This window comes from Bos javanicus, chromosome 22 (assembly GCF_032452875.1).
Source record: "Bos javanicus breed banteng chromosome 22, ARS-OSU_banteng_1.0, whole genome shotgun sequence".
In the NCBI taxonomy this organism is placed as follows: Eukaryota; Metazoa; Chordata; class Mammalia; order Artiodactyla; family Bovidae; genus Bos; species Bos javanicus.
In genome coordinates, this window is record NC_083889.1 from 24,278,239 (window position 1) to 24,304,532 (window position 26,294).

The 26,294-nt window shown below is 41.5% G+C and overlaps 1 protein-coding gene across 3 annotated transcripts in view; it reads right to left on the reverse strand.

The window, feature by feature from the left end:
- Nucleotides 1-19,304, reverse strand: part of CNTN4 (contactin 4) — a 1,026,926-nt gene extending 1,007,622 nt beyond the window's left edge. For 2 of the 3 annotated variants that reach the window (XM_061396379.1, XM_061396380.1), the window contains exon 1: nucleotides 19,061-19,271. The gene's annotated coding sequence lies outside the window, so the exon portion shown is untranslated. Of the gene's footprint in view, nucleotides 1-19,060 lie in introns of all 3 variants that reach the window. The other variant, XM_061396381.1, reaches the window with a different exon arrangement.
- Nucleotides 19,305-26,294: the final 6,990 nt, after the last annotated feature.

Genomic DNA, 26,294 nt, shown 5'->3' on the forward strand with positions numbered 1-26,294 from the left:
GGGTTCATTACTGCACATAGCTCACAGGATCATTACAGGCTTAAATGAGATAATATAATAAAAGCAACTTGCCTGATACATTGTATTTGATTAATATTATTCATTATGGTTAAGGTTTACTTAGAAAGTCTATATATATTTACTTAGAAAGTCTTTTCTCATAGAGTGTCTCCAACGACTAGGGGTACTTCTTCCCAAAAGAAGTTTATGTTACAGGCAGAAAAAAAAATTGAAAACCTTCTCTTAAAAATGTAATATAAAATATATATTACCATATATGTTGATACAGACAGACAGATGTGAAACAAACAAAAACCTGGGTGACAGGAACACACACTAGGACTAAATTAATACTAAATTAATTAATATAAATTAATATTAAATATATTAATATCATGATATCTATGGTCTTCAACACTGCTGCTTTTAATAAAATCATCTGGGAAGTGTTACAAAAATTCTATTTCCCAGAATTCATCTTCACCCCAGATCAACTAAATCAAATTATTCTAACATGCATCAGGGCTGAGCGCCACCCCTTTGGATGTTTCATAGACAATCTCTGCTCTGAGCAGGGAGGTAGTTTTTTTAGTTCCTATAGACCAAATTGTATATCCCCCCAAAATCCTTACATTGAAACCTAATTCCCAATGTGATGGTATTTGGAAGTTGGACCTCTGGGATGTAAGTCGGTTATGAAGGCAGAACCATTACAAATGGGATTAGTGTCTTTATAAAAAGACCCCAGAGAGTTCTCTTGCTCCTTCTTTCATGTAAGGTTACAGAGAGAAGATGGCTATTTACAAACCAGAAAGCGGCCTCAGCAGACACTGAATATGCCGGCACTTTGATCTTGGACTTCTCAGCCTTCATAACTATAAGAAATACACTTCTGTTGTCTTGTAAGTCACCCAGTCTGTGGTACTCTGTTATAGCAACCTGAAAGACCTTAGTCAAGTAAGTTTCAGAGACATGTATTTCACAAGGCACATAAAGAGTCTCAGAAATTCTAATGTAAGAAAATCTATTTAAAATAGAGAATTTTCTAAGCTCATTCCTGCTGAGAAGTTTTTTAAACGGAATCCTATTTATATCTTGAAGAATTAGTGCTCTGCAGAACAAGCTCTAGTTCTCAAACCTGGCTGAACATCAGAATCACATGGGGAGCATATTCAAAACATAATTTCCTAAACCTCATCCCCAGGGACTCTGATTCAGTGCCTCTAGAGTGGGCCTGTGAATCTTTAGCTTCTTCTAAAATGCCAGCTTTTTCTGAGGATCATATTTTGTAGCAATTACCCCAGAGAGCTTATACTCACTCCTATATGCATGGTCCCTGCTTCTGCTCCCAAGTTGAGGGCGCGGAATGAGTCTTTATAACTGGCACTTGGTCTCCTGCAATGCCTTGCTTCTAACAGAAGATCAACAAGAGTTTAGTGGTGCATGATTATATATGAAAAAGTATTAGAAGATCATCAGGCCTGGGGTGCAACTCAATTATGAACACCAGGCCCAAGTTACAGTCTGAGACTTTTATGCCCAGACTACTATAAGGCACTCTGTACAAAGATTAAACCTCTGTGCATAAATACCAACAGACCTGGCTCCCAGAGTTAATGACAAGTTTGCAAGGTGGGCCGCCAAATCTAAGCTTTAGCTCCTTACTGTGATCACAGAGCCTCCAAAAATACATTTGCAGAAAAGGCATTAAGCGCTGGCTAGACCAAGAAGGGAACTTTCAACTGCTGATCTTATAAAACCGCAGAAAGTACTGGATGATGTGAATTATTCAGAGAAGAACAAGCTTGTAAGGAAGCACCATGGCATGTGCACTTGTATGAGACCTTAGAGCTCCTTTGTGAACCGTCACTCACCAAATCCTGAAAACCAGAGGAACGTAGAGGGAATTATACACCAAATTCCCAGCCAACTTTCCCACCCTGCTGAACACTGGGATGAGAGTAATTACTGTAAAATGAGGGAAATGCCATAGGCTCTCCAGGGGGGGATGATTTTCAAATTAATGGAGGGGCCTCAAACTAATGAGTGGTGCATTCTGAAAAAGTAACCTTTGTGTCTGTGCTTCAGACTCAACAGAAAGATGAGGGCATAACAGAATAAGGCACATGGTACGAAGCACCTCCAAACATCTGATACTAGGAAAAGCTCTACAGTCCTTGGGGTACAAGCAAAAATAAACACTAATGAGAACCTAGGGGGAATGGTACTGTATAAAAAGGACTTAAGGAGATTATAACATAGAAGAGAAAACTCAGGAATCAAACAGCACCAGACGCCCCCCTTTCTCTCCCCCAGGAGCAGGTACTACTGGGCAGGCCAGGACAGGGCTCGCCAGGACACTGACACAATACAGAGAGTAACCCCTCCCTCCAACTCTCTTTTCATCCTTTTGTTACTGATCTTAGGATTCTACACATGAGTAGAGAGGGTCTAATAATTCAGGCATTCAGAGATGAAAGTCATATGCCGGCACCTTTCTTATACTGCAACAGCAGAAGGGTCAGCTGAAGAAAGATTCCTGGGCCACTTCTTAGTGAGGGAGTGGGCTCTGGATTTATCAACCCACAAGACTATATACACTAAAAGTGATTTTTACTGTTGGGAAAGTGAGCTTATTCCTGTGAATTAAAATTTTTAAATAGCAGCATCAATGACTACTATTTGAAATGTTACCAAATACCATTAGTTTCCCTTTATGCTCAGTGGCTTAATCATGTCTGATTCTTTGTGGTCCCATGGAAGATAGACCGCCAGGCTCCTCTGTCCATGGGATTTCCCAGGCAAAAATACTGGAGTAGGTTGCCATTTCCTCCTCCAGGGGATCTTCCTGACGTCTCCTGCATCTCCTGCATTGCCAGGTTTACCACTAACTAACATCTAAGGACAGCAAATGTTATTAGCAAAAGAATGTGCCACAGACACAGGTAAGCAATATGGAGTAAAGCCAGAAAACATGGGGGAAAGCGGATGATCACTGGATACCCTGCAATGTAAACTTCCAGTATCTCAAATAAAACATTTTTAAATGGAAAAAAAGGAGTGGTGCTCAATTTAAATTGTCCATTTGTAAATCTACTGCCATGAAACAATTCCTCCCATACTACAATATAAAGGCACTTAATTATCTTGTGCAATGTTTTTTTTTTTTTTTTATCATTATACGCTTTAGAACATTTGTTGTTTGCTCATTTTCTTAGTTTTCTAATTTAGATCCCGAATTACTTATTAAACCCTGTGCATACTGGATTTAAATAATGAAATACATTAAGAAAGTAAAAATATTTTATATGAAAATGTAACATACTTTTCTACCAAGTTTGCTGTTTTCTTACATCATTAACACGATCAGAATAGGACATAAGAACTACTCATAGATCAGGCACATATCTAAAAGCTTAGACAGGTTACAAATACCACTCCACACACCAGCCCCAACATATCACTTAGATTTTCACATTAAATTAGGATGAATTTTTCAAAATTAACTGTCTGATGTCATTCTAGTCCTTTAAAATTGTGTAATGGCTTTCTATGTCCTCAAGGACACAAGTCAATTTCCTCTTATTCCCTAAAGATGCTACTTTGTACAATTCTATAATGCACTAATCACCCTAAGCACACAATTACACTGTCTTTGTTTGTTCTCTGCCCAACTCATTGGGCATCATTCACATTCAGGTCTCTGCAGTTCAGACTCTGCCATCACTCTCCTATATCTGTGAGGTCCACTCATTCTTAGCTCTTTGCCAGTCCCTAAACACAGCACTTCTCTCGTGATCTCATCCCACTGTCACACTATATTCTTTTCCTTAAGTGAAAACTCAACCTGCAAATTCTATCCATCCTTTCACTTTATCTCAATATTAATATCAATTCTTCCCCATAATTTCTTTGCAATTACCACCATAATATCCCACATCACACCACACTGTAATTTTGCTTTTCTTTTCACACCAAGCAAATAACTCCTTGAAAGTGCATTATACATGTCTCTTCATATATATATATATATATGTGTGTGTGTGTGTATACACACACACACACACATATATATACACACACACATACATGCTGTGCTAAGTTGCTTCAGTCGTGTCCGATTCTTTGTGACCCCATGGACTGTAGCCTGCCAGGCTCCTCTGCTCATGGAATTCTCCAGGCAAGAATACTAGAGTGGGTTGCCATTCCCTTCTCCAATATACATACATATGTGTGTGTGTATATATATAGATATATATAGAAATATATATAAGCCTGAAGTCAAGCAAATTTCCATACAGAGGCAATATTTAGATTCTATAGGATATAAATTAATGGATGGAAGTCTATCAATGAATTAAGATTCTGATGTGAGTTAGCTTAGTAGATAGTAGAGGGGGATGTAAAACACAAAGAGAAACAATACTTAATTTCTCACTGTATAGGTTAGAAATAAACCAAATAAAAAAGTAATTATAGCATTTAAGTAATGAGGTTAAGTGACAAAGAAGTGTTATTTGAATTCTGCAAACCCACATGGTAAATCCCAAACAAGGAGGAAGTGGAGAAACGTTCAAAATAAACTTACTAAAACTGTTTCATTCTTTAAAGGCTATACAAACACATGGAAAAGAAAATAACATTAGCTTGTTCCTCTTCAATTATGTAAAAATCCTTCATAGCAAGCATATTAATAATATATTAGTCATTACAGTTATACTCGCTAAGTTTTGACACTCAAAGCACCTATAAGGAGACTATGTGTAGAATATGTAAACTGATATTCTCCCAAGTAAACAGAAATTCATTCCCAAATACGATTAGTATCAAAGATTTTTGAAAATTGTGTAAAGCTTTTTAAAAATTTCAATCACATTTGACTAAGAGCAACTCGAAACATTTTTATATTTCTACTCTGTCACATGTCAGCATTTCTTTTTGTAGCATAGCAAGATGGGCTAGAGCTGAAGTAGCAAGAATATAGATGAGCACCTATTCAGTAATTCATTCTTTATAATAAATAAGACTCCTGACCATAGCCAAAACTATTTCTCCAAAATGAAATCTCAAATTTTGCTAATCGCATCTCAGCTCTGATCCAGTGGCTCTCTGTAACAGTCATAAAACAACACACTATACAAAGGTTGCCTCCTTCTGTTTCTTTGCAGTCAAGGAAGATCACATTGTCTATTCAAGAGATGTGGGTTCAATCCCAGGGTCAGGGAGATCCCCTGCAGTAGGAAATGGCAATTTACTCTTGCATTCTTGCCTGGACAATTTCATGGACAAAGGAGCCTGGCAGACTAGAGTCTATGAGGATGCAAAGAGTTGGACACAACTGAGCATGTGCGCACGCACACACACACACACACACACCCATGGATAGTCACAGGGGCAAACATGCATCACCTTCTTAATTATTTAAAGGAATAACATTTCAAGTTTATAAGCTACAACTTTCATCATTTCATCAACAACATAGGTATCATATTGAATAATTGTATGAAAAAATAAGATTATAATAATAAACTCCACATTTTTTAGGGATGATATAGTTATATACAAAGCATCAGTTTATGTGTACACATCATTAGCTCATTTTGGTCTTCATAATTCTATAAGAATACCCTCATTATATGGTAAGAAAAATGAAGCCAAGATATGTTAAATAATTTGGTCTAATCTTACAAGAGTCGTGTAGCCAGAATTTGATGATATCATTTTTCAATCACCAAGTCTACCTCCTACTTTTCTTTTTCATCACATAAAACATTTTCCATCTGTGGAAACTGAATCACAACCTAAAACACGGAATTCATTATCACAGAGAATATATTATATTATGCTCCTTTTCTTAAGCATTAACCTTAATATATTGATTTAAGGAGTTACATTATAAGAAAATTACTAAAATTTGTACAAGCTCATTAATTCAGAACAAAAGAAGACTGCTGCTTTGAATAACAGTAATGTGTAAAACAAAAGTACTAATTTCAGTTACAGCATATAATATAAACTACAAGGTACTGGTAAATTGCTACTAATAAAAGAACTGAGTAGAGTTAATGGAACTATGAATTCACAATAAACCCATGTTATACAGCCCATATACATATCTTCCCACCACATTCACAGTTATCTAGGATTGCTGCAATGTCTGTCATTCTGATCAACAGGTTCAAGAAAGAAAATAAAGGGAACATACTAGGAATTTTTAGTTAGATTCTGCTGCTGCTGCTGCTAAGTTGCTTCAGTCGTGTCTGACTCTGTGCGACCCCATAGACAGCAGCCCACCAGGCTCCCCCGTCCCTGGGGTTCTCCAGGCAGGAACACTGGAGTGGGTTGCCATTTCCTTCTCCAACGCATGAAAGTGAAAAGTGAAAGTGAAGTCACTCAGTCGTGTCTGACTCCTAGCAACCCCATGGACTGCAGCCCACCAGGCTCCTCCGTCCATGAGATTTGCTAGGCAAGAGTACTGGAGTGAGTTAGATTATAGTAACTGGTGAAAGAGACCTTGAAATATGCTAAAGAAAATAAAAGGAACTTCTTTACAGAGCGAAGATCATGTTCTCAGAGTACAGACTTTTGAATGAATTTTATAGTACTACAGGTAAGCAAGCCAACCTTCCACAACTGTAACACAGAAATCTTCACAAACAGGCTGCTGCTGCAAAGTGTATCACAAATACATGTGACAATATTGTCAAGGCAGGTTATTTTCTATTTCTACTGTACCTCTCACTACCTCGGTCAGGAAGTAGGGGAAGCTGAGAAGAGTGAAAATGAATAGGAGACATCCATGCTCCTGCTGCTACTGCTGCTGCTAAGTTGCTTCAGTCGTGTCCAACTTTGTGCGACCCCATAGATGGCAGCCCATCAGGCTCCCCCGTCCCTGGGATTCTCCAAGCAAGAACACTGGCATGGGTTGCCATTTCCTTTTCCAATGCATGAAAGTGAAAAGTGAAAGTGAAAGTGAAGTTGCCCAGTAGTGCCCGACTCTTCACGACCCCATGGACTGCAGCCCACCAGGCCCCTCCATCCATGGGATTTTCCAGACAGGAGTACTGGAGTGGGGTGCCATTGCCTTCTCCGAGCTCCTGGTCTCTCACAAAACGAGGGGTGTGGAAGGCCCCTCACAGCCTCATTCAGAACTATTTAAATTACTAAATATAGTCTTAATGGCTCGTAAATTTGTTTTTGTTTTTTCCAGGAGACAAGCGGGAAGAAACAGCACATAGAAATGGGTAGTTCACCAAAGCAAGGAAACATATAATATATGAGCATCTGAAAAGCAGCAGAAAGCAGACAGAGGCCACTCGGCATAGGGTCTGATGTTTCACCAGTCCCTGATGGGATCCTGTTGCACAATCCAGTCTAACATGCATTGTCTCAACAAACAGAAAGCAGCTGTGTGTACTACGTTCTGTATAAACTGCCAAGATTATAGTATAGAACAGGGCAAGTTTGCTTAGTGCTTAGAATGTATTGTGCACACCTGCTAAAGTATTAAACTCACATCATTTAATGTTCACAGCATCTCTACAAGGTAGGCATGATCTACTTCATTTTGCAGATTTTAAAAACTATTTTGTAAGGGTTAAGAACATGCTCAAGATCACACAGCTGGTGACAGAAGAAATCCAGGTGGGTCTGATTCAAAAGTGAATCACTGTCCTAAACTACTGGACTATGTTCATCACAGTGATCCGTGTCATCAAGAAGTAAATCATACTTAGCCACCTATTTAGTTGACCAATAATATAGTTGACCTGGATTTCCACCTTTTAAAAACCACTATTGGTAGATTCGGAGAAAGCAATGGCACCCCACTCAAGTACTCTTGCCTGGAAAATCCCATGGACGGAGGAGCCTGGTAGGCTGCAGTCCACGAGGTTACTAAGAGTGGGACACAACTGAGCGACTTCACTTTCACTTTTCACTTTCGTGCATTGGAGAAGGAAATGGCAACCCACTCCAGTATTCTTACCTGGAGAATCTCAGGGACGGGGGAGCCTGGTGGCCTGCCATCTATGGGGTCGCACAGAGTCGGACACGACTGAAGCGACTTAGCAGCAGCATTGGTAGATTAAAGCAAACTGTTATTTGTGAAAAGTGAAAGTGTTAGTGGCTCGGTCGTGTCAGACTCTTTGAGACCCCATGGACTGCAGCCTGCCAGGTTCCTCTGTCCATGGGATTCTCCAGGCAAGAATATTGGAGTGGGGAGCCATTCCCTTCTCCAGGGGATCTTCCTGACCCAGTGATCAAGCCCAGGTTTCTTGCATTGCATGCAGATCCTTTACCATTTGAGTCACCAGGGAACCTCATTTATTTAATTCCAAGAATTCCACTTAACCACGTTTTTGCTGTAATTTTTACAAGGAATTAGAAACATGACTTAAGTAAATATTCTCTCTTTAAGAATGTCATTCACCTAATTAAATATAGTAAAAGTACTGTCTACACTCCCAATTAATTTGCTAATCTACAAGAAATCTAGAATCAATAGCTAGCTAATAGCTACTCAAATGAGTCACTAAAGACAAAAATATTCATATTTGTATTTGGTAGTTGAAGAGCAATCATAATACAGATGACAATATACATTTGTGCAACTCAAAATGATGGCAATGTGTCTAGAATCAAGCCCTATAAAACTTACTCGGGGATTTGAATCATGCCATTTGTTTTTTTATTGTTTGACTTTCTTCTCCTTCAAATTGGACCCATGTCAGCATAAGCACACTGGCTGACACCGGTCCTCACTGGACATTTCCATGACAAACCTAAAAGTCACAGGCAACATAAATTGTCAAGGTTTTATGAGTACAGCTCTGCTAAGTGCAAAGTATTTTCTAGACAAAAGTTTAGCGCAAAGGTAGAAGGGTCATTTTAGTGTAGTAAAAACAGAGGAGTCCTGGATGCATTTTTTTAGAACCTCAAATTAATTATGGAATCAGGAGTGCTGCCCTCCTAACCCTTACTTTCTCATGAACCAAAGTGTTTTTCCCAGAAATGCTCAACCTTTATTTAATTAATGGAAAAAAAATAAGGGTTTTAAGTATTATGAGCTGAAACTGACCCTGCCTAAACATGGAAAATATTTTCACTTTCCAAACCATGAAAACTATTGATCCTGGCTTTAAATATGAAAGAAAAATAAACCTCTGACAAGAAAAAGAAAACAAATGAACCTTGCAGCCAACTCTTGCTTTTTCAAGTTTCAAACACCAGAAGTTCTTTCTCAAATATTTCCTAATCACTCTCACTGACTTATTTCTCCCTTTATCCCAAACACCTGTAAGATCATTAATGCTCCATGAACACATATTATCTGAGTTTAATTGTACTTTTGTTGCCTATCATGTTTTATGCAAGAGATACTCCAATACAAGTAAGATTAGCCAATTTAAAAACTAAACAAAACTCTGGGTGTGTGTGTGTATGTGTGTGTGTCCCCTTGCACTGGCATGTCCAACACTGTGTAACCCCACAGACTATAGCCCACCAGGCTCCTCTGTCCATGGAATTTTCCAGATAAGAATATTGGAATGGGTTGCCATTTCCTACTTCCCGACTCAGGGATCGAACCTACGTCTCCTGTGTCTCCTGCATTGGTAGGCGGATTCTTTACTACTGAGCCACCTGAGAAGCTCTGACAACTGTTTACCAGAAGCTTACTAGGGTTTTCAAAGCACTAGTTACAAGTGTTAAGTACTTTGCAAGCTGTACTCCACATAATGTTCACCAACTCCTGCACCTTTAGGGACAACCCAAATTTCTAGATGCGTCCATCAATAAACTGAGTGATTTAATTTACCATGTCATTTAATTATCTGACAAACTCTACAAAACACATATTATCCCATCATATAGCTGATGAAGCAGAAACCTAGAAAGTAGGTAATTTGCTATCACACAAAATAATACAGCTAGTACAAAAATGGATTTAGAACTGCTAAGAAATTAGTCTTCAAATTCCAAACTCTTATCCTATCAAGAAACTCACATGGCTTACTTCACTCTGTATAATAGGCTCCAGTTTCATCCACCTCATTAGAACTGATTCAAATGTATTCTTTTTAATGGCTGAGTATACAATATTGTAAAGTTAAAAAGTAGAATAAAATAAAATAAAGAAACTCACATGCTACTGAGTGACACGTGAAGGAACTTGTCCCAGTGGACCAAGACTTTCCTGATTTAAACAATAATGTACAGCATCTTGGGAACCCTTCAGTCTTATGATAACTGGTTGGTTACTTTCATGACAGGTATTATAGAAGTGGAATGGGGAAAAAAATACAACAGGAGTTTGTATGTACAGGGAAGGGAGTCATTGTTTACTCCTCAGCAGTATGGAAACAAGCTTAAGAGAGGGACATTTGAGTTAAGCATTATGCAAAGTACAATAAACACGGTAAGAAAAGACAGCAGAGGTAGACTGAGAGGCAGTGTAAACAAAGGTGAGGATAAAAAACCACATGACAAGGTCCAGGCTGGATGACTAGACTGGGATGGCTGAGGCTGTGGGCTTTAAAAGGGGAAACAATGAAAAAATATGATCAGCAAAAAAGAACATCACGTGGGAAGGACCACAGTAAGTCTCAGAAGAGAGAATCAAGCCTGAGGACATGATTTTTCTTCCAACTCCCTTCACAGCTCTACAAAGAGACAGACTTTGAAGAAATGAGAGCTTGGCTTAATGATTTAGTGACGAATATCTGTGCCTGGTAGGATACTGCCAAGTGATTCTTGACTGGAAGTCTGATTTATCATGAGGGAGTGCAATTGTTGTTAGGCTCATAACTAAAGTGACACATCTGATGAGCTCAGAAACACACACACACACACACACACACACACACATACTTTCCTAACATTCCATTCCTGGATTTTTGTCCCTTGCCTCCTTGATCCAATAAATTAGTATTGACTGCAAGTGATGGAAATTCAACCCGAACTAGCTAAAGTCAAACTGTAATTTATGAATTCCAAGAGCTAAAAAATCAGAAGGCAAACTCACATGAGATGTAGCTGGATGAATCATCTCAGGCAGTATAAGAGGACTGAGTTTCTCTCCGTCTTGCCTCTGGTTTTCATTCTCAAGTGACACGTGATGACTGTCACTTGCCCGAGGCTTTCTTCCCTGGTAGCAAGACAGCTGGAGCAGTGGCAGACAGACATGCCCCTGGTTCTGGTCTCCTTGTTCACAGGGACTGGTTCAGGGCATGCATGGAGCCCAGCTGGAGTCACTAAGAAGCTAGAAAACATCTCCATCCTCCGCACTGGTTCTCACCAGGCCCAATGCCTGTTCTGGAAGCAATTACTGTGGACACAGAGAGCCAGGGCTCTTCCTTAAGTAAAAGAGCATGTTCCAGTCCTTAAGAAGGAAATGGAGTTCACCCAGACCTTTTGCACTAAGAATGGGCTAGTACCAGACAATAAAATATTATCCAGTACTAACAAGACATGAGCTTGCTGGCCATGAAAAGACATGGAGGAACACAAATTAAATGCATATTATTAAGTGAGAGAGATCTACCAGAAAAGGCTACAAATGTATGATTCCAACTATGTGACATTTCAGAGAAGGTAAAACTATGGAGACAATTAAAAAGATCTGTGTTTTCTAGGGGTGGAAGATCCAAGGGAAAAAATAAACAGGCAGAGAACAGAGAATTCTTAGGGCAGTGAAAATACTGTGTATGATATTATAATGATGGATGTATGTCATTATACTTTTACCCAAACCCACAGAATGTACCAAGAGGGGATCCTAAGGTAAACTAAGAACTTTGGGTGTTTATCCTTGGTTTCAAAAAAACACCATTCTGGTGAATGGCATTGATAATGGAAGAGGCTATACATGTGCTCCAGTAGGGGGTATATGGGAACCACTGTATGTCTCTCTCAACTTTGTTTTAAACCTAAAAATGTTTTAAAAAATAAAATCTTTGAATCAGTTCTAATGAGGTGGATGAAACTGGAGCCTATTATACAGAGTGAAGTAAGCCAGAAAGAAAAACATCAATACAGTATACTAATGCATATATATGAAATTTAGAAAGATGGTAACGATAACCCTGTATGCGAGACAGCAAAAGAGACACAGATGTATAGAACAGTCTTTGGACTCTGTGGGAGAGGGTGAGGGTGGGATGATTTGGGAGAACGGCACTGAAACATGTATATTATCATATGTGAAACAGATCGCCAGTCGTTCGATGCATGATACAGGGTGCTCAGGCTAGTGCACTGTGATGACCCAGAGGGATGGGATGGGGAGGGAGTGGGAGGGGGGTTCAGGATGGGGAACACGTGTACACCTGTGGCAGATTCATGATGATGTATGGCAAAACTAATACAAAAAAAGAAAAATAAAACATAAAGTCTTTACAGCAGCTTCCCACTGATCTATTTTACACATGGCAGTGTATTTATGTCAGTCCTAGTCTCCCAATTCATCCCACCCACTCCTTCTCCCACTGTGTCCACACATATCCATTCTCTATGTTGCTGTCTCTATTCCTGCCCCGGATATTGGTTCTTTTGTACCATTTTTCTACATTTCACATATATACTTTAATATGTGATATTTGCTTTTCCCGTTCTTACTTCACTCTGTAAGACAGACTCTACAAAGCACAGGACGCTCAGTTCAGTGCTCTGTGATGACCTAGGTGGGTGGCATGGGCAGACGGTGGGAGGCAGGTCGAGGAGGGAGGGTATATATGTAAATATATAGCTGATTTGTAAAGCAATTATATTTCAGTAAAAAAAAAAAGACACAAAATAAATAAATAAAGTCTTAAAACTAACAAAGACAAAGAAAAGGACAGTAACAGAGGCCAAGGTTAATACACACACACTCCTTTTTGCACATCTACAGAGGGGGATATGAGAACTGGCTGGTTCTCCATATCCACATTCATTCACTGGAAAGCTGTGACAGAGACTGCCTAGTTATTTGGCAAACATGTTTCTAAACATGTTTTCAGACATGTTTTCTTTCCTCCTGGGCACTCCGTGTGAGTCTACTCTTCAGCTTCCCTTGTAACAAGGAATGGCCAAGTGACGGAGCTCTGCCTAGTGGAATGTGGGCGGGGGCCATGATAACTGTTCCCAGGGTGGGCCTAAAATAAACTGTCTGAAACCTGCCAGGACGTTTTTCTCCTCACATGCCATATACCTTTTCTGAACAAAGAGGACTCAGGAGAGGACAAAGCCACACAAGGACGAGGAACCCGATTCTCTGAATGACTCCAAGGAAAGCCGCTCCTGTGCTGTGAGTCCTGAACATGACAAAGAAGTATAAAGACTTTTCAAGTCACTGAAAATTTAGTTTATCTGACACAGAAGCTAGAATTAGCTTTTCACAAGTCCCTGTGGGACTCAGTTCTTTAGGAGTCTGAAAACATGATAGTAAACTAGGCTTCCCTGGTGGCTTAGTGGTAAAGAATCCAAAAAATATGCCTACCAATGCAAGAGATGCTGGTTCCATCACTGTGTCAGGAAGATCCCAAGGAGGAGGAAATGGCAATCCACTCCAGTATTCTTGCCACGGGAAATCCCGTGGAAAGAGGAGCCTGGTGGGCTACAATCCATGCAGTCACAAAAGCAAGTTTAAACCTCTCCATCTCACTAACCCCATTAAATCACAAGAGGGGCCTTGAAACACACACACACACACACACACACACACACAGATGGCATGGATGTGAGGAGAATTGGAAGGGAGAAAAATTTAGGGGGAAAAAGCAAAATAAATCAAATTTCTTAGGACAAGAGGTTCAGGGACCATTAGAAGGAAATGAATACAGGCTTTTGAGAAACAGTTGATTAATAAGTTTACAGTATATCTGCCTCCTTGCATGGTGGGAAGATGGGTGGCTTCTCATTAATTAATTGTGAAGACGATACAAATACACACTGAACAAGAAGAAAAAATGAGTCTATAATGTGGACAAATGAATTATTCTGCAAACTATTTCACTCTCATTATGACCACCTCACATTTCCACTGGAAGCCATAAGTGTACTAGATAGTTCTGTAAAAGACAGAAGACAATTGCATAGGAAAGAAGAGACGAAGCAGAGTCTCTAATATACGTGGGACAACAGAACAAAAATTACAAGAGGACGCATTTTGTTTAGAGGATTCAAGGATAAGAGACAGAGGTTCCTTCAGTCATGCAGGAAATACTGAAACACTCTTGGAAAGCTGAATCAACAGGAGGAGACTTTCGGGGAGCTGGGGATGTTAATGAACAGTAATGCCTCTGCTCAAAGGTAAGGGTAGGAGAGGATGTTTCAGTTGTGAACTTATCAGTAGGGATATTTGCTTAGGCTAAGAAATGAACAGGAATTTATCTTCACACACTGCAGCATAAAAGTGATAGGCCAGGATTTCCAAAATGAAAGCTTAAAAGAAAGGTTAAACAGATCCTAGAATTTTTTATCAGAAGTGAAAAAGCACTGTAATGGGGGAGGGGGGGGTCCTCCTTTAACTATCTGCTCCTGATGCTGGTAGGTATTCAAAATAAACCAATGTCATATATAATTCTGCCTCTGTATATCTTCAATTAGATGCAGTCTTTTAACTTCTTTAGGATTTTTTAAATTTTCCTGCACCTTTTTTATACAGACAAAAAGGAAAGTTGGTCCAATGGCTACAATAAGAAAAGCACTGCAGCAAGAACAACAACAACAACAAAAATAGTGAAGCTTCCAGGAGAAGCAATTCTAGAGTCAGACAATGTGGTTCAAATCCCAGCTCTGCCACTTGCTGGCTATGCCAGGCAAATGATTTAATTTCTCTAAGCCTAGTTTTCTTCAACTATACAATAGACAAAACAATAATCCCTATGGGGAGCACCTTAGCAAAGGACCTCAAAAATAATACACACTATCTGTGTAAGCTGTCTCTATCATTTTCTTATATCTATTCCAGTTTTTCTGCCAGAAAACCAGTAGTTGGGCGGGGGAAGGGAGAAGGGGAAGAGAGAAGTAGCATTCATTGAACACGGGGAAATATCACATGCAATCACAGGAGGCCAGACAACGATGGCTGTTCCCCCAAACCTTTTATGTCTTCCTGAAAACACAGCTAAACTACATTTCCCAGACTTCCTTAGAGTAAGATATACACATATATAACTGAGTTCTGGCCAACGGAATGAAAGCAAAAGTGATATGTATGACTTCCACGTCTGGGCAGTTAACATCCTGCAAGTCTTTCTCCTTCCTACAGATGAACACAGATGAGCATGCTGAAGATGGCAGGGACACAGAACGTATTAAGGCTGGATCTTCCTATCACATCTTGGAGGAATGCTGCCAGGATCACCCATTTTGAAACTTTATATGAATGAGAAATACATTTGTTTCATCTAAAGCTGTACACTTTGTTTCGATTCATTTGTTATCATTCATAATCTACCCAATCTAATAAAGCCAAGCTCTTTACCTATATTCCTGTGTATAATACCTACCATGCTGCATTGAAATAAATGTCATCCCAATTTTATAGCTAAGGAAACAGAGGTTCACAGAAGTTATTCAATTGTCTTGTCCAACATCATGACTGTAATAAGTGGAAGGGCCACATTTAGGTCCAGGTTAATCCGCTCCACAGTAAATGGGCTTTCCACCCTTCACACAATAAATGCCACAACACAAAAGGATTCTTCCTTCCTTCACTCATTCATTCCTTAGTTTCCTCACTTTCTAACCACTAGAACTTTGGTCTTTGAACTAAGACTTCATATTTTTTATCTGTATATCCAATTTGGGAGATCTAGGATGACCCCCTAGGTCACATTCGTCTCTTATGCCTCATTTCATCTACATGTGAGTCCATGGCAGGGAAACAAGGTTCCTAATTCACCTGTTACAGGAGCTCCACGTTCCTATCAGTTCTGCAACTGGCCACAGTATCACAGATGATGAATGACAGAGGTACAGACAAGGAGAAAAGGTAAAACAATCCCAGACCAGCAGTGATCTCCAAAGCATACACCCTAGGGGCTGTGCAAAGCAATCTGCTAGGATACAGAAAAAGAATATTTGAACAACTGTTTCCTAATTTTTTACTTTCTTTATCCTTTGGTTTCTTTTTGGGTATATTTTATAAGTAGTAGGTCAACATAACCGTATATGTGTGAAATGTATACATAACTAGTGATCTATGGTCAAATGTCCTCTGATAGAACCTGATTGAAAAATATGAAGACCAATAGGTCTAAGTTAATAAAGCTGGTTTCCTTCACCAGACTTAGTACAGTGGGCTATGGAAAATGACAACAATAAGACTCTCCACATCTGAATATACAGACATCTTCCACTTACCCTATGAAACAGATTAATTAAAATCATATAAAAGCATGTTTTCATAGAAGATTAAATTATTTGGATTTAAAAAAAGACTGAAACAAATGTATATTATGTCTATGTCTTCAAAGAAAACAAAGAAGAATCCAACGCATTAAAATCATGCCCAAACTTGGGGCGAAAAGTCAGAACTATAAAGGGGAGTCTTCTCCTGAGAAGTTTACTTATCCAGGTTACCTTCATTTTATAAGACCTAAACTGATGTAACAGATGTCCTGTGTACCGTTCAAAAAAAAAAAAAAAACTATAGTTAAAAGATAAAGTGCTTAGTGGGAAAAAAAATAATCCTAAATCCTACTTCTGAATAAAAAAGAGAGAGAACTAGGCAAAATAAGTGGATGATTTTTTTTAAGTCAACATAATTTGAAAAGCTTGTTCTCTGTTCACTCTTTTTAAAAAAAGATCTTTAATTTTTACCGGAAAAATATCAACTTGCACAATGTATTTTCTAAACCCACATTTATTTTGGCCACAGACATCCCGGTTATTTATTTTTTTATGTTAGTGAATGCACCAATGTCACTGCACATATTTTTACTGTACAATGCAGTCTACTTTGCTGATTGAGAAACTGTGTCATTCAGTCATCTAAGAAATATTTTGCTGTTCCTATCATATGACCTACCAATATGAAATGACTAGGGAAGGGGGCAACAAACTGACTGGAGGAGAAAAATTCCTCCAGGTTAAAGGAAGTGAAAAGTGTTTATAAAAAGGCTGCAAACAAGGAAACCTGCTTTCTTTGTAATTTCCAAGTGGCTCTGATCTGCACCCTTAAACAACAGGTCACTCCCTCTACTATCTCAGCCCCTAATTTTAAAAGGTCAGTTTTTCATGCTGGCCAGCAAACTTGGAGGGTCCTCTCTGATAAATAATGAAGCTTACCATCATGATCCCACTTCATCAAGCCAGAGCAGCTGAAGCCAGTTTAAACAAATAAACAAAATCAATAGCAATTTATTAGGTGGCAAAAAAAAAAATAATATCCCCATGGAACTTTACTTTTGATCCTTAGCAGCAATCTTATACTTTCATCACCTCTTGTGTTTATTCACACAAGGCAAGAAGAATAAAGTTATGGGTGAAACGTGAGTTTTCTCATCAAGCCACCAAAACTACCTCAAGGTGTCTACCCCATGACACAACGTTCTTTTCCACTCACTTGGGCAGAGGCAGAGAAAAAAAAACCTTGCTAATCAGCCGGACTAAAGGACTTAAACCATAAACTTCAAAGCACAAAATAAATGCACATTCCAAACAAAAATGGAATTATTACATGAAATATCCACTTCACAGTAAACTGCAGGAGCTTCCCATGCAATTAAAGGACGCTGTTATTCTGACGCCTCTATGTTGATTCCAGTAAGAAAACTAGAAAAAGTTCCGGGAGCCTAGCATTCCTCCCAGGAGCTCCTCCATGCAAACAACCCTTCAACACAACCCAAGATCCACCCACACCTCCAACGCAGACCACCCACCCAGGGTGAGCTGCCACACTGACTCGCCCTAAGACCACCTCCACAAGCCTCTTCGCTCCAAATCTGGAGACCCCAGCCAACCACCAACCTCCTAAGCTTCGCGTTGAGCGAAGCCTGTTCCTTGTAGGAGCTCCGCTGTGCTGCAAAATGTTTTCATGTATCAGACGCCCTGACTGGTTCTGAGAGATTCAAGAGCCCACGTCCTGCTAAACCTCACCTCCACATCTTTCATAAGCAATGAAATATATTCGCGAAGCACAAGGAAAAGAAATGCACGCAGGGCTCGAGCCCTCGGTTTCAAAAGGAGAGCGAGCCGGCTGGTGTCTGCAGGGTGCCCGGCGCACATCTCGCTGATGTCTGGATCCGGGGAAGAGAACAGGGGGTTGCCTTCGCTTTTCAAAAGGAACTGCGAATCCCCCTGAAGTTGCAGGTAAATGAACGCCTCACCCACAAGCTCCCGCTGAGTCTGGGTACATCAGCTAGGTGCCACAACAGCGGGGACCCGGTGGATGTGGTTCGTCGCTGTACCTCCAGCGCTCAACACTGAGTCTGGCGCACAGTGGCCGCCCCCCGCCCCCCCCCCCCCCAAAAAAAAACAGTGTCCTTTCTAACAAGACTTCTTCCACCGCGGCTACGGGATCTTGCCTTTTCAGTCCCAAGTCCCTTCACATCTCAGCCCAAGTTCGCCTTCCTCTACTGTGGCTGCAGCTGGGCGCTCGGAGCCCCGGGGAACATCTGAGGGAAACTCTCCCGCCGAGAACCGCGCGCCAGCGGCGAAGGCGCGCGGAAAGGGGACGACAGCCTGAAACCAGTTGCAGGAGCTGATTTTAAGGGTTCCTGAAGCATTACCGGCTCTAGGTTCCCTCTTTCCGGGCAGCCTTCCGGCGCAACAAACTTATTTTCTGACTAAAAACAAGGGTTGCCGTGAGGTGACTGCGTGGCGGCGTCGGTGACCGGGCTCCTCCCGGGTTCAGGGCGCACGGTGCCGGCTGCCCAGACCCCGCAGGGTGACCGGGCCCACGGCGGTTCGGCCCACAGCCCCCGTCCAGCCCTGCAGGAGGGGACGCCCCCGAAGAACCCCCTCTCCGCTGGGCAGCCTCCGAGACCCGTGCTCTTTCTCCGAATTCGAGGTGCCCAGGGCAGCATGCACCCAGGCTGGAGAGGGACCCGGGCAGCTCGCGCGCTGCACTTACCTGAGCACCTGAGCGCGGCTCTCGCCTCAGCTTCGGGTGCGGCGCCGGCACAGACCGAGGGTCCCAGAGTAGTGGCGAAAGCTTCCTACTTGCGACCAATCCCGGTGTTGAACCCGGTGCTCTGCCTGGTGCCGCGCTCCCCTCCCTCCTCACGCTCGCGGCTGCTCAAAAAACCCGGCGCCGCGGAATTCAGGCTGCGGGCTCCCCAGCCCCAGAGGAGGGGCAGACGCGTGAGGAAGACGCGGGGGGCGGGGGGGGGGGGGAGGTGGCGGCGCGCAGGGGACTGAGCATGCTCAGTGCGCGGCCGGAGGAGGCGAGCGCCCCGGCGCTGCACCTGCCGGCCCTGCCCGCGGGAGAAGGGCCCCGGTGCCCGGGAGCAAAGATGTGACAGGGTTCCTCGCCTGAATCCTGGTCGCCCGATGAACCATCAAGCCGATGCCCGTGCGGGCGTGAAGAGGATATGCTGCTTAGCGACGGGAAATAAACCGACTCGATGCCGCCTTCTTTTGCAACCCGAGAATGGGGGCGCAAGGAGGCGCGACCTGCCCGGGTACCCAAACCTCTGGCCTCCGGGAGACGCAAGGTCTCATTAAGGCTCCCTGGCCAGGGACACACTTTTGCTCTGGGTCTGAGAGTTGCCGAGTTCAGAAGGATTGGGGCGGGGTGGGGTGGGGGCAGAGACCGGTATTAAACTTCTGAAGCCTGAAGAAGGGGCTTTGGGAAGGTTTATCCTACCTGTCCTCAGGAGGAGGACAGTGGCCAGACCGGCAGTGTAACCGACCTGGAGTCTCACCCATCCAAGCGGGCTTTCGAGCAGGATTGTGTGTATTGGAGAGGAAACCGTTGTGATGAAATAGGCACAAGGATCAATTTGCGGTGTGTGTGGGCACATTGAAAGCTTTGTTATTCAAAAACATGTGCCTTAGACAATGACGTTACCATGGGCATTCTGTAGTATGCATCTACTGTTTTCTCGCAGAAATGGCTCTCTTCACCCCAACTCCAAACTTCAGGGTAACCGTAGAGATTGGCAGCAATGCCCAGCGTCTCAACAACCCTGTGCAAAGACAGTCTGACAGGCAGAGGAAAGCCAGCCGGCCGGAACTCATCTGGATTGCATTCCCAACAATCCCAAGAGAGCCCCGGTTCCTCTCCCAGGGAAAAAGCCCCAGGGGCTTTGCTGAACTCTCGTTTTCCTGAGCATCGCTCAGCAGTTCAGAGCTACATAAACAACTTCTGACCATTTACACAATCATGTAAACCTACCCTGACATGTCCATTATGTGGAAAAGATGTTAACTGGAAAACTATTTTTAAACTACTGTAGTAAGCGAACACCCAAATCCTACCAGTATGTGCAGCTGCCTTGTTAGTTCACACACTTTTGTTTGTTTTTGTTTTTAATTCTGATTCAGAAAGTGGGCAAATTCAGACATGGTAGTGGGCATTGTTGTGGTCAAAATTTTCACCACTTAAAATTCTGTGGCTTTCCTTGCTGCTGCAATCAATGCTAAGGAAAGGAGATTTTTTTTTTCCCCCAGATTTCTTGATTTCTTAAACTTGGAAAGAAATTGTCAGCTTTTCCCTCCTCCTCCTGCGGTGTGTTTCTCTAATCGTGGTAATTTGCAAAATGGAAATGTTGATAATGCAGATATATTCCATGGCAAATAAATAGTTAAAATGAATTGTTTCTGCTCATGTTGAAGGTTTTTGTGTTCCTGACAGAAACACGACTTGTAAATATTTTTAGACTGATTATTTTTCTGCACCTAGTCAATTAAAAATAAAAATATATGTTTTTAAGTAAAAATATATGACAGAAATGCCTGGCCATTAATTCTCCAGGGAAATATTCCTATGTATTCATCCATGCTTTTAACATGTTCAGAGGAAAAGAGGTATTTTGTACTCAAAACCAAATATCAAAAAAAAATAAAATAAAATAAAATAAAGCAAACTGTCACATTCTCCCAAGGAGACTACAAATTGAAGCAGTTTTCAAAGTTCTATGAAGATTTTGGACAAAATCCCTTAACAGTGTTTCTGAATTTTGAATTTAGATATTTTGGTTTTTTTTTTTTCCCCTTTTTTTTTTTTAAATTTTATTGATTTTGCCAAATATCAAAATGAATCCACCACAGGTATACATGTGTTCCCCATTCTGAACCCTCCTCCCTCCTCCCTCCCCATACCATCCCTCTGGGTCGTCCCAGTGCACCAGCCTCAAGCATCCAGCATCGTGCATTGAAACTGGACTGGCATCTCGTTTCATACATGACATTTCACATGTTTCAATGCCAATCTCCCAAATCTTCCCACCCTCTCCCTCTCCCACAGAGTCCATAAGCCTGTTCTATACATCAGTGTCTCTTTTGCTGTCTCGTATACAGTGTCATCATTACCATCTTTCTAAATTCCATATATATGCGTTAGTATACTGTATTGGTGTTTTTCCTTCTGGCGTACTTCACTCTGTATAATAGGCTCCAGTTTCATCCACCTCATTAGAACTGATTCAAATGTATTCTTTTTAATGGCTGAGTAATACTCCATTGTGTATATGTACCACAGCTTTCTTATCCATTCATCTGCTGATGGACATCTGGGTTGCTTCCATGTCCTGGCTATTATAAACAGTGCTGCGATGAACATTGGGGTACACGTGTCTCTTTCCCTTCTGGTTTCCTCAGTGTGTATGCCCAGCAGTGGGATTGCTGGATCATAAGGCAGTTCTATTTCCAGTTTTTTAAGGAATCTCCACACTGTTCTCCATAGTGGCTGTACTAGTTTGCATTCCCACCAACAGTGTAAGAGGGTTCCCTTTTCTCCACACCCTCTCCAGCATTTATTATTGTTTTCATCCTTTCCTTCAACTCTTCACCCCTCTATTTTACACTGGGTGTTCTAGTAGGTGCTGTGTGCATGCACGCTAAGTCGCTTCAGTCGTGTCCTACTCTTTGCCACGCCATGCACTGTAGCCCACCAGGCTCCTCCGTCCGTGGGATTCTCCAGGCAAGAATACTGGAGGGGGTTGCCATGCCCTCCTCCAGAGGGTCTTCTTAACTCAGGTATCGAACCATGTCTCTTAGAGTTTTCTGCACTGGCAGGCGGGTTCTTTACACCTAGCGCCACCTGGGAAGCTGAGTAAGTGGTGGGAAACTGAAAATTATTAAAACTTAGAATCTGTTCCTGGAGAAGGCAATGGCACCCCACTCCAGTACTCTTGCCTGGAAAATCCCATGGACGGAAGAGCCTGGTAGGATGCAGTCCATGGGGTCTCGAAGAGTCGGACACGACTGAGAGGCTTCACTTTCACTTTCCACTTTCATGCATTGGAGAAGGAAATGGCAACCCACTCCAGTGTTCTTGCCTGGAGAATCCCAGGGATGGGGGAGCCCAGTGGGCTGCCATCTATGGGGTCCCACAGGGTCGGACACGACTGAAGCGACTTAGCAGCAGCAGCAGCAGCAGCAGCAGCAGCAGAATCTGCTCCATCCTTCATCACGTAGTTGGGAAAACAGACATTATGTATCAGGAGAGACAGATTTGGGTTGTGCTGATGGAATGTCAGTTACATGTTATGATGGAAGACAATTTTTTTTTCTTTTCACCACCAGGGTCACACCCATTAAACGCTGTTTGATCAGCATCTCCCCCAACTTTTTTCCAAGAAAGACAGCCACTATTTTAAAATGCAATGAATAATCCAGTCCCTTTTTTCCATTGCACAGAAAAGACATGAAGCTTACTGCTTGCCACCTCTGCCAAAAAAGGAAGCCTCTCGCTGAAGCTCCCAAGATTGGGGAGTGTTCCTGGGAGAACTAGCCCCTGCCAGGAGACAGGAATGATTATTTTGATGACAACAACCTCACACATGTGTCCCGGCATATCCGGGACTGGCTTGGTGTCAGTTTCTTGCTCAGGGAAGTTGTCATTGGGATTCTCTGGGGGAAAATGTTCCAAACGAATCAATTAGTGCTTCCAACAGCAAGTTTAATATCACTGCACTGAGTCCCCACTCTGTATCAGTGCATGAATGAATTACTAGTGCTCATGTAATTTGCAAGTAATCATCATTGTAAGGCAGTGGAAAATGTCTCCTGCCCATTTAGCCTAGGTAGCATCTAAGCAGAGACCTTCTGTAACCCCCTATACAGCCCCCCCAAATAATTTTACTTCCAGGTATTTTAATCTATGTGGACACAAGGTCACCTCTTAACACTCATTAAACCAATATGAAAAGAGTCTGATAACTCTTAAGGGAAATTAACACTGAAAACGCTTTTGACTTTTTGGAGACATGTATGGAATACATCATCAGGTTAGGCTCAGCATGCAACAGTTCTGAAAACTCCAGAAAGGGCATTTATCTACTCCTGTCACTTCTTACCCACACATCAAGAGGACATGGTGGAAATGGCTTTAATAAAAGTGGAAAAAGGAAGAGTATCACAGGAAAAGAAGTATACATTCCAGATACATTTGATGTGATTTGATTTTCTTCTTACACCTTGCATCCAGGACCATTTTAAAAAACTAAATAAACACCACCCTCTTTTTTCTAAATGACTTGACTAAGGCCATCCAGTGGCAAGAATGTTTCAATCAGATAACACATACCTTCGTTTTATAATTAGTTGTTGCTTATTTTTAGTGTTTTTGGTATCTGGATAAATCTTTCAGTATGATGCAACACTTGTACCCTATCCCGGAGTTTTAAAACTAGTTCAAATTCACTTTGATCAAGTGGATAAAGCAGTGCTTTTTAAGGAATTGTGTCAATAGGAGTTTTGTGTTCATTGTTGAAATAGACTGTAATGAAACAAAGCTCAGGTAAAGACTTTCAGACTAGGCTTCTTAAGGTTCCTCCTCTTCAATTGTTTTAGGTGACTGATGGATGCTTGAGTTTCAAACTAAGGGCTTCAGAACAATAATGGCCACATAGCGGGATAATGATAATTAACAGACAAAAGTACAGTTAATTGCCATGAAGGTTTTGATACAGATTGACAGTCAGAGTAAGCTGGAAGCCTGAAACCCCAGCCAAGACTACTTTATAAACATGGCAGTGAGACTCCCATTGTATTTAAGCATTAGGAATCAGTCAGCTGTGCTCCCCTCCACACTTTTCCAGATTTCATTAGATTCTTTATACAGAATGCAAAAATAAAAGTTTCAGAGGACTTTGAAGAAGTATTTACAGTTGGTTTTTGTTGTCTGCAGTAATTATGGTTTGTGAAAGTGAAGCTGCTCAGTCGTATCTGACTCTGCGATCCCATGGATTGTAGCCTGCCAGGTTCCTTCGTCCATGGGATTTTTCAGGCAAGAGTACTGGAGTGGGTTGCCATTTCCTTCTCCAGGGAATCTTCCCAACCCAGGGATTGAACCTGGGTCTCCTGCATTGAAGGCAGACACTTTACCTTCTGAGCCACCAGGGAAGTCTTTATGATCTGCAAAGCCTCTGGGAAAGATTGAAGGCAAAAGGAGAACAGGGCGGCAGAGGATGCGATGGTTGGATGCCATCACCAAGTCAATGGCCATGAACTTGGACAGACTCCAGGAGATAGTGAAGGACAGGGAAGCCTGGCATGCTGCAGTCTATGGGGTCGCTAAGAGTCAGACACGACTGAGCAACTAAACAGCAACAACAACAAAGTCTCGGGGAAGCCTGAGTTAGTGAACACTAAAACCACTGCTCCTATGAGAAATGAAGAGTTAGGTTCCTGTGAGCCTCTGGTGACATTTTCATTAAGCAATCCGTAGAAAAAACCTTATGTGCACTTCTGCCTAAAGGCATTGTACTTAATGCATATTGTTGATTCGTTAACATTGTACTCACAGTCAGCATCCCTATAACTCATTCTTGAACAAAGCTTGTTGAACACATGAATTTTCTCTGGAAGGTACACCACAGACTTCTTGCCCTTAGCAACACAAGATAGCACTTCAGCTCCATGCTTTGGGCCATTTCAAATGGCAAGATCTCCAATAAAAAGGCACAGAAATGTGGCACCAAATAGATTGTGAAAAGGACACGTCTTTACAGTAAAGAAATAAAACAGGAAGGCAGAGCATCACCTTTTTAGACTTCAATGAGGAGAGTGGGCAACTCAAATTGTTCAATGCTCTGTGTGTTGTCCACAAGTGACTGCAAAAGTACCATAGGTATTGACTTTGAGGTTACAAATAAATCTCAGTAAGTAGACAAATTTGTAAATATGGAATCATGAATACTAAAGATGACTATACCAAAAACCCCCTTTAAATTGTTAACCACATTAGTCCATATGGTATATGATTCAATTTATAGGTATTTGATTTATATGCAGTCATTTTAGAAACACTTTTTACTTAGAGGAAAAAACTATGTTTTGTACTATCAAAGACTGTTTTCTGCCAACTTCCTCAAATAAATTATATGTCACAATTACATAGGAATTTTCTGTTTATTATGGACCATAGTCATTTCTGTGTTTATTTACAAAGTAGATTTTGGAGTTTCTGTTGCTGTTGTTCAACATGACAATTCATGAAGGATAATTTCAAGAGCTAAGGTAAAATTAAGGGTAGAGAGGAAGATTAGTGAAGTGAAATATGTGTTTCTTTAGGGGCTGAGAAAAGTGGTCTTCTGTTCTTGGTCCCAGAACATCATAATCTTAAATGGACCTAACACTGACAATGATCTCAGCAGATGGCTGGATGCAGAGCAAACCAGTCATCTACGGACTGCAACGAACAGATCAGATTCTAATGATCAGTGTTTTGTTCTATGAACGGGATGTTGGGTGTGTGTGGGGTTTCCTTGTTGGTCCAGTGGTTACTACTCCACTTTCCAATAGGGTGTGTGGGTCCCAACCCCGTGTCAGGGAACTAAGATCCCACATGCTGCATGCTACTGCTGCTGCTAAGTCACTTCAGTCGCGTCCAACTCTATGTGACCCCATAGACGGCAGCTCACCAGGCTCCACCATCCCTGGGATTCTCCAGGCAAGAACACTGGAGTGGGTTGCCATTTCCTTCTCTGATGCATAAAAGTGAAAAGTGAAAGTGAAGACGCTCAGTCGTGTCCGACTCCTAGTGTGGCCAAAAACTTTTTTGGAAAGGAAGAGATGTGGGAAATAAATGGTTTCCATATGAATCCTTTAATAATATTGCTACAAGTTCATATTTGAAGTCTCAGCTCATGTTAAGAAATTTTATAAGATGATTCCCAGTGATCCATGCTTTCTACTAT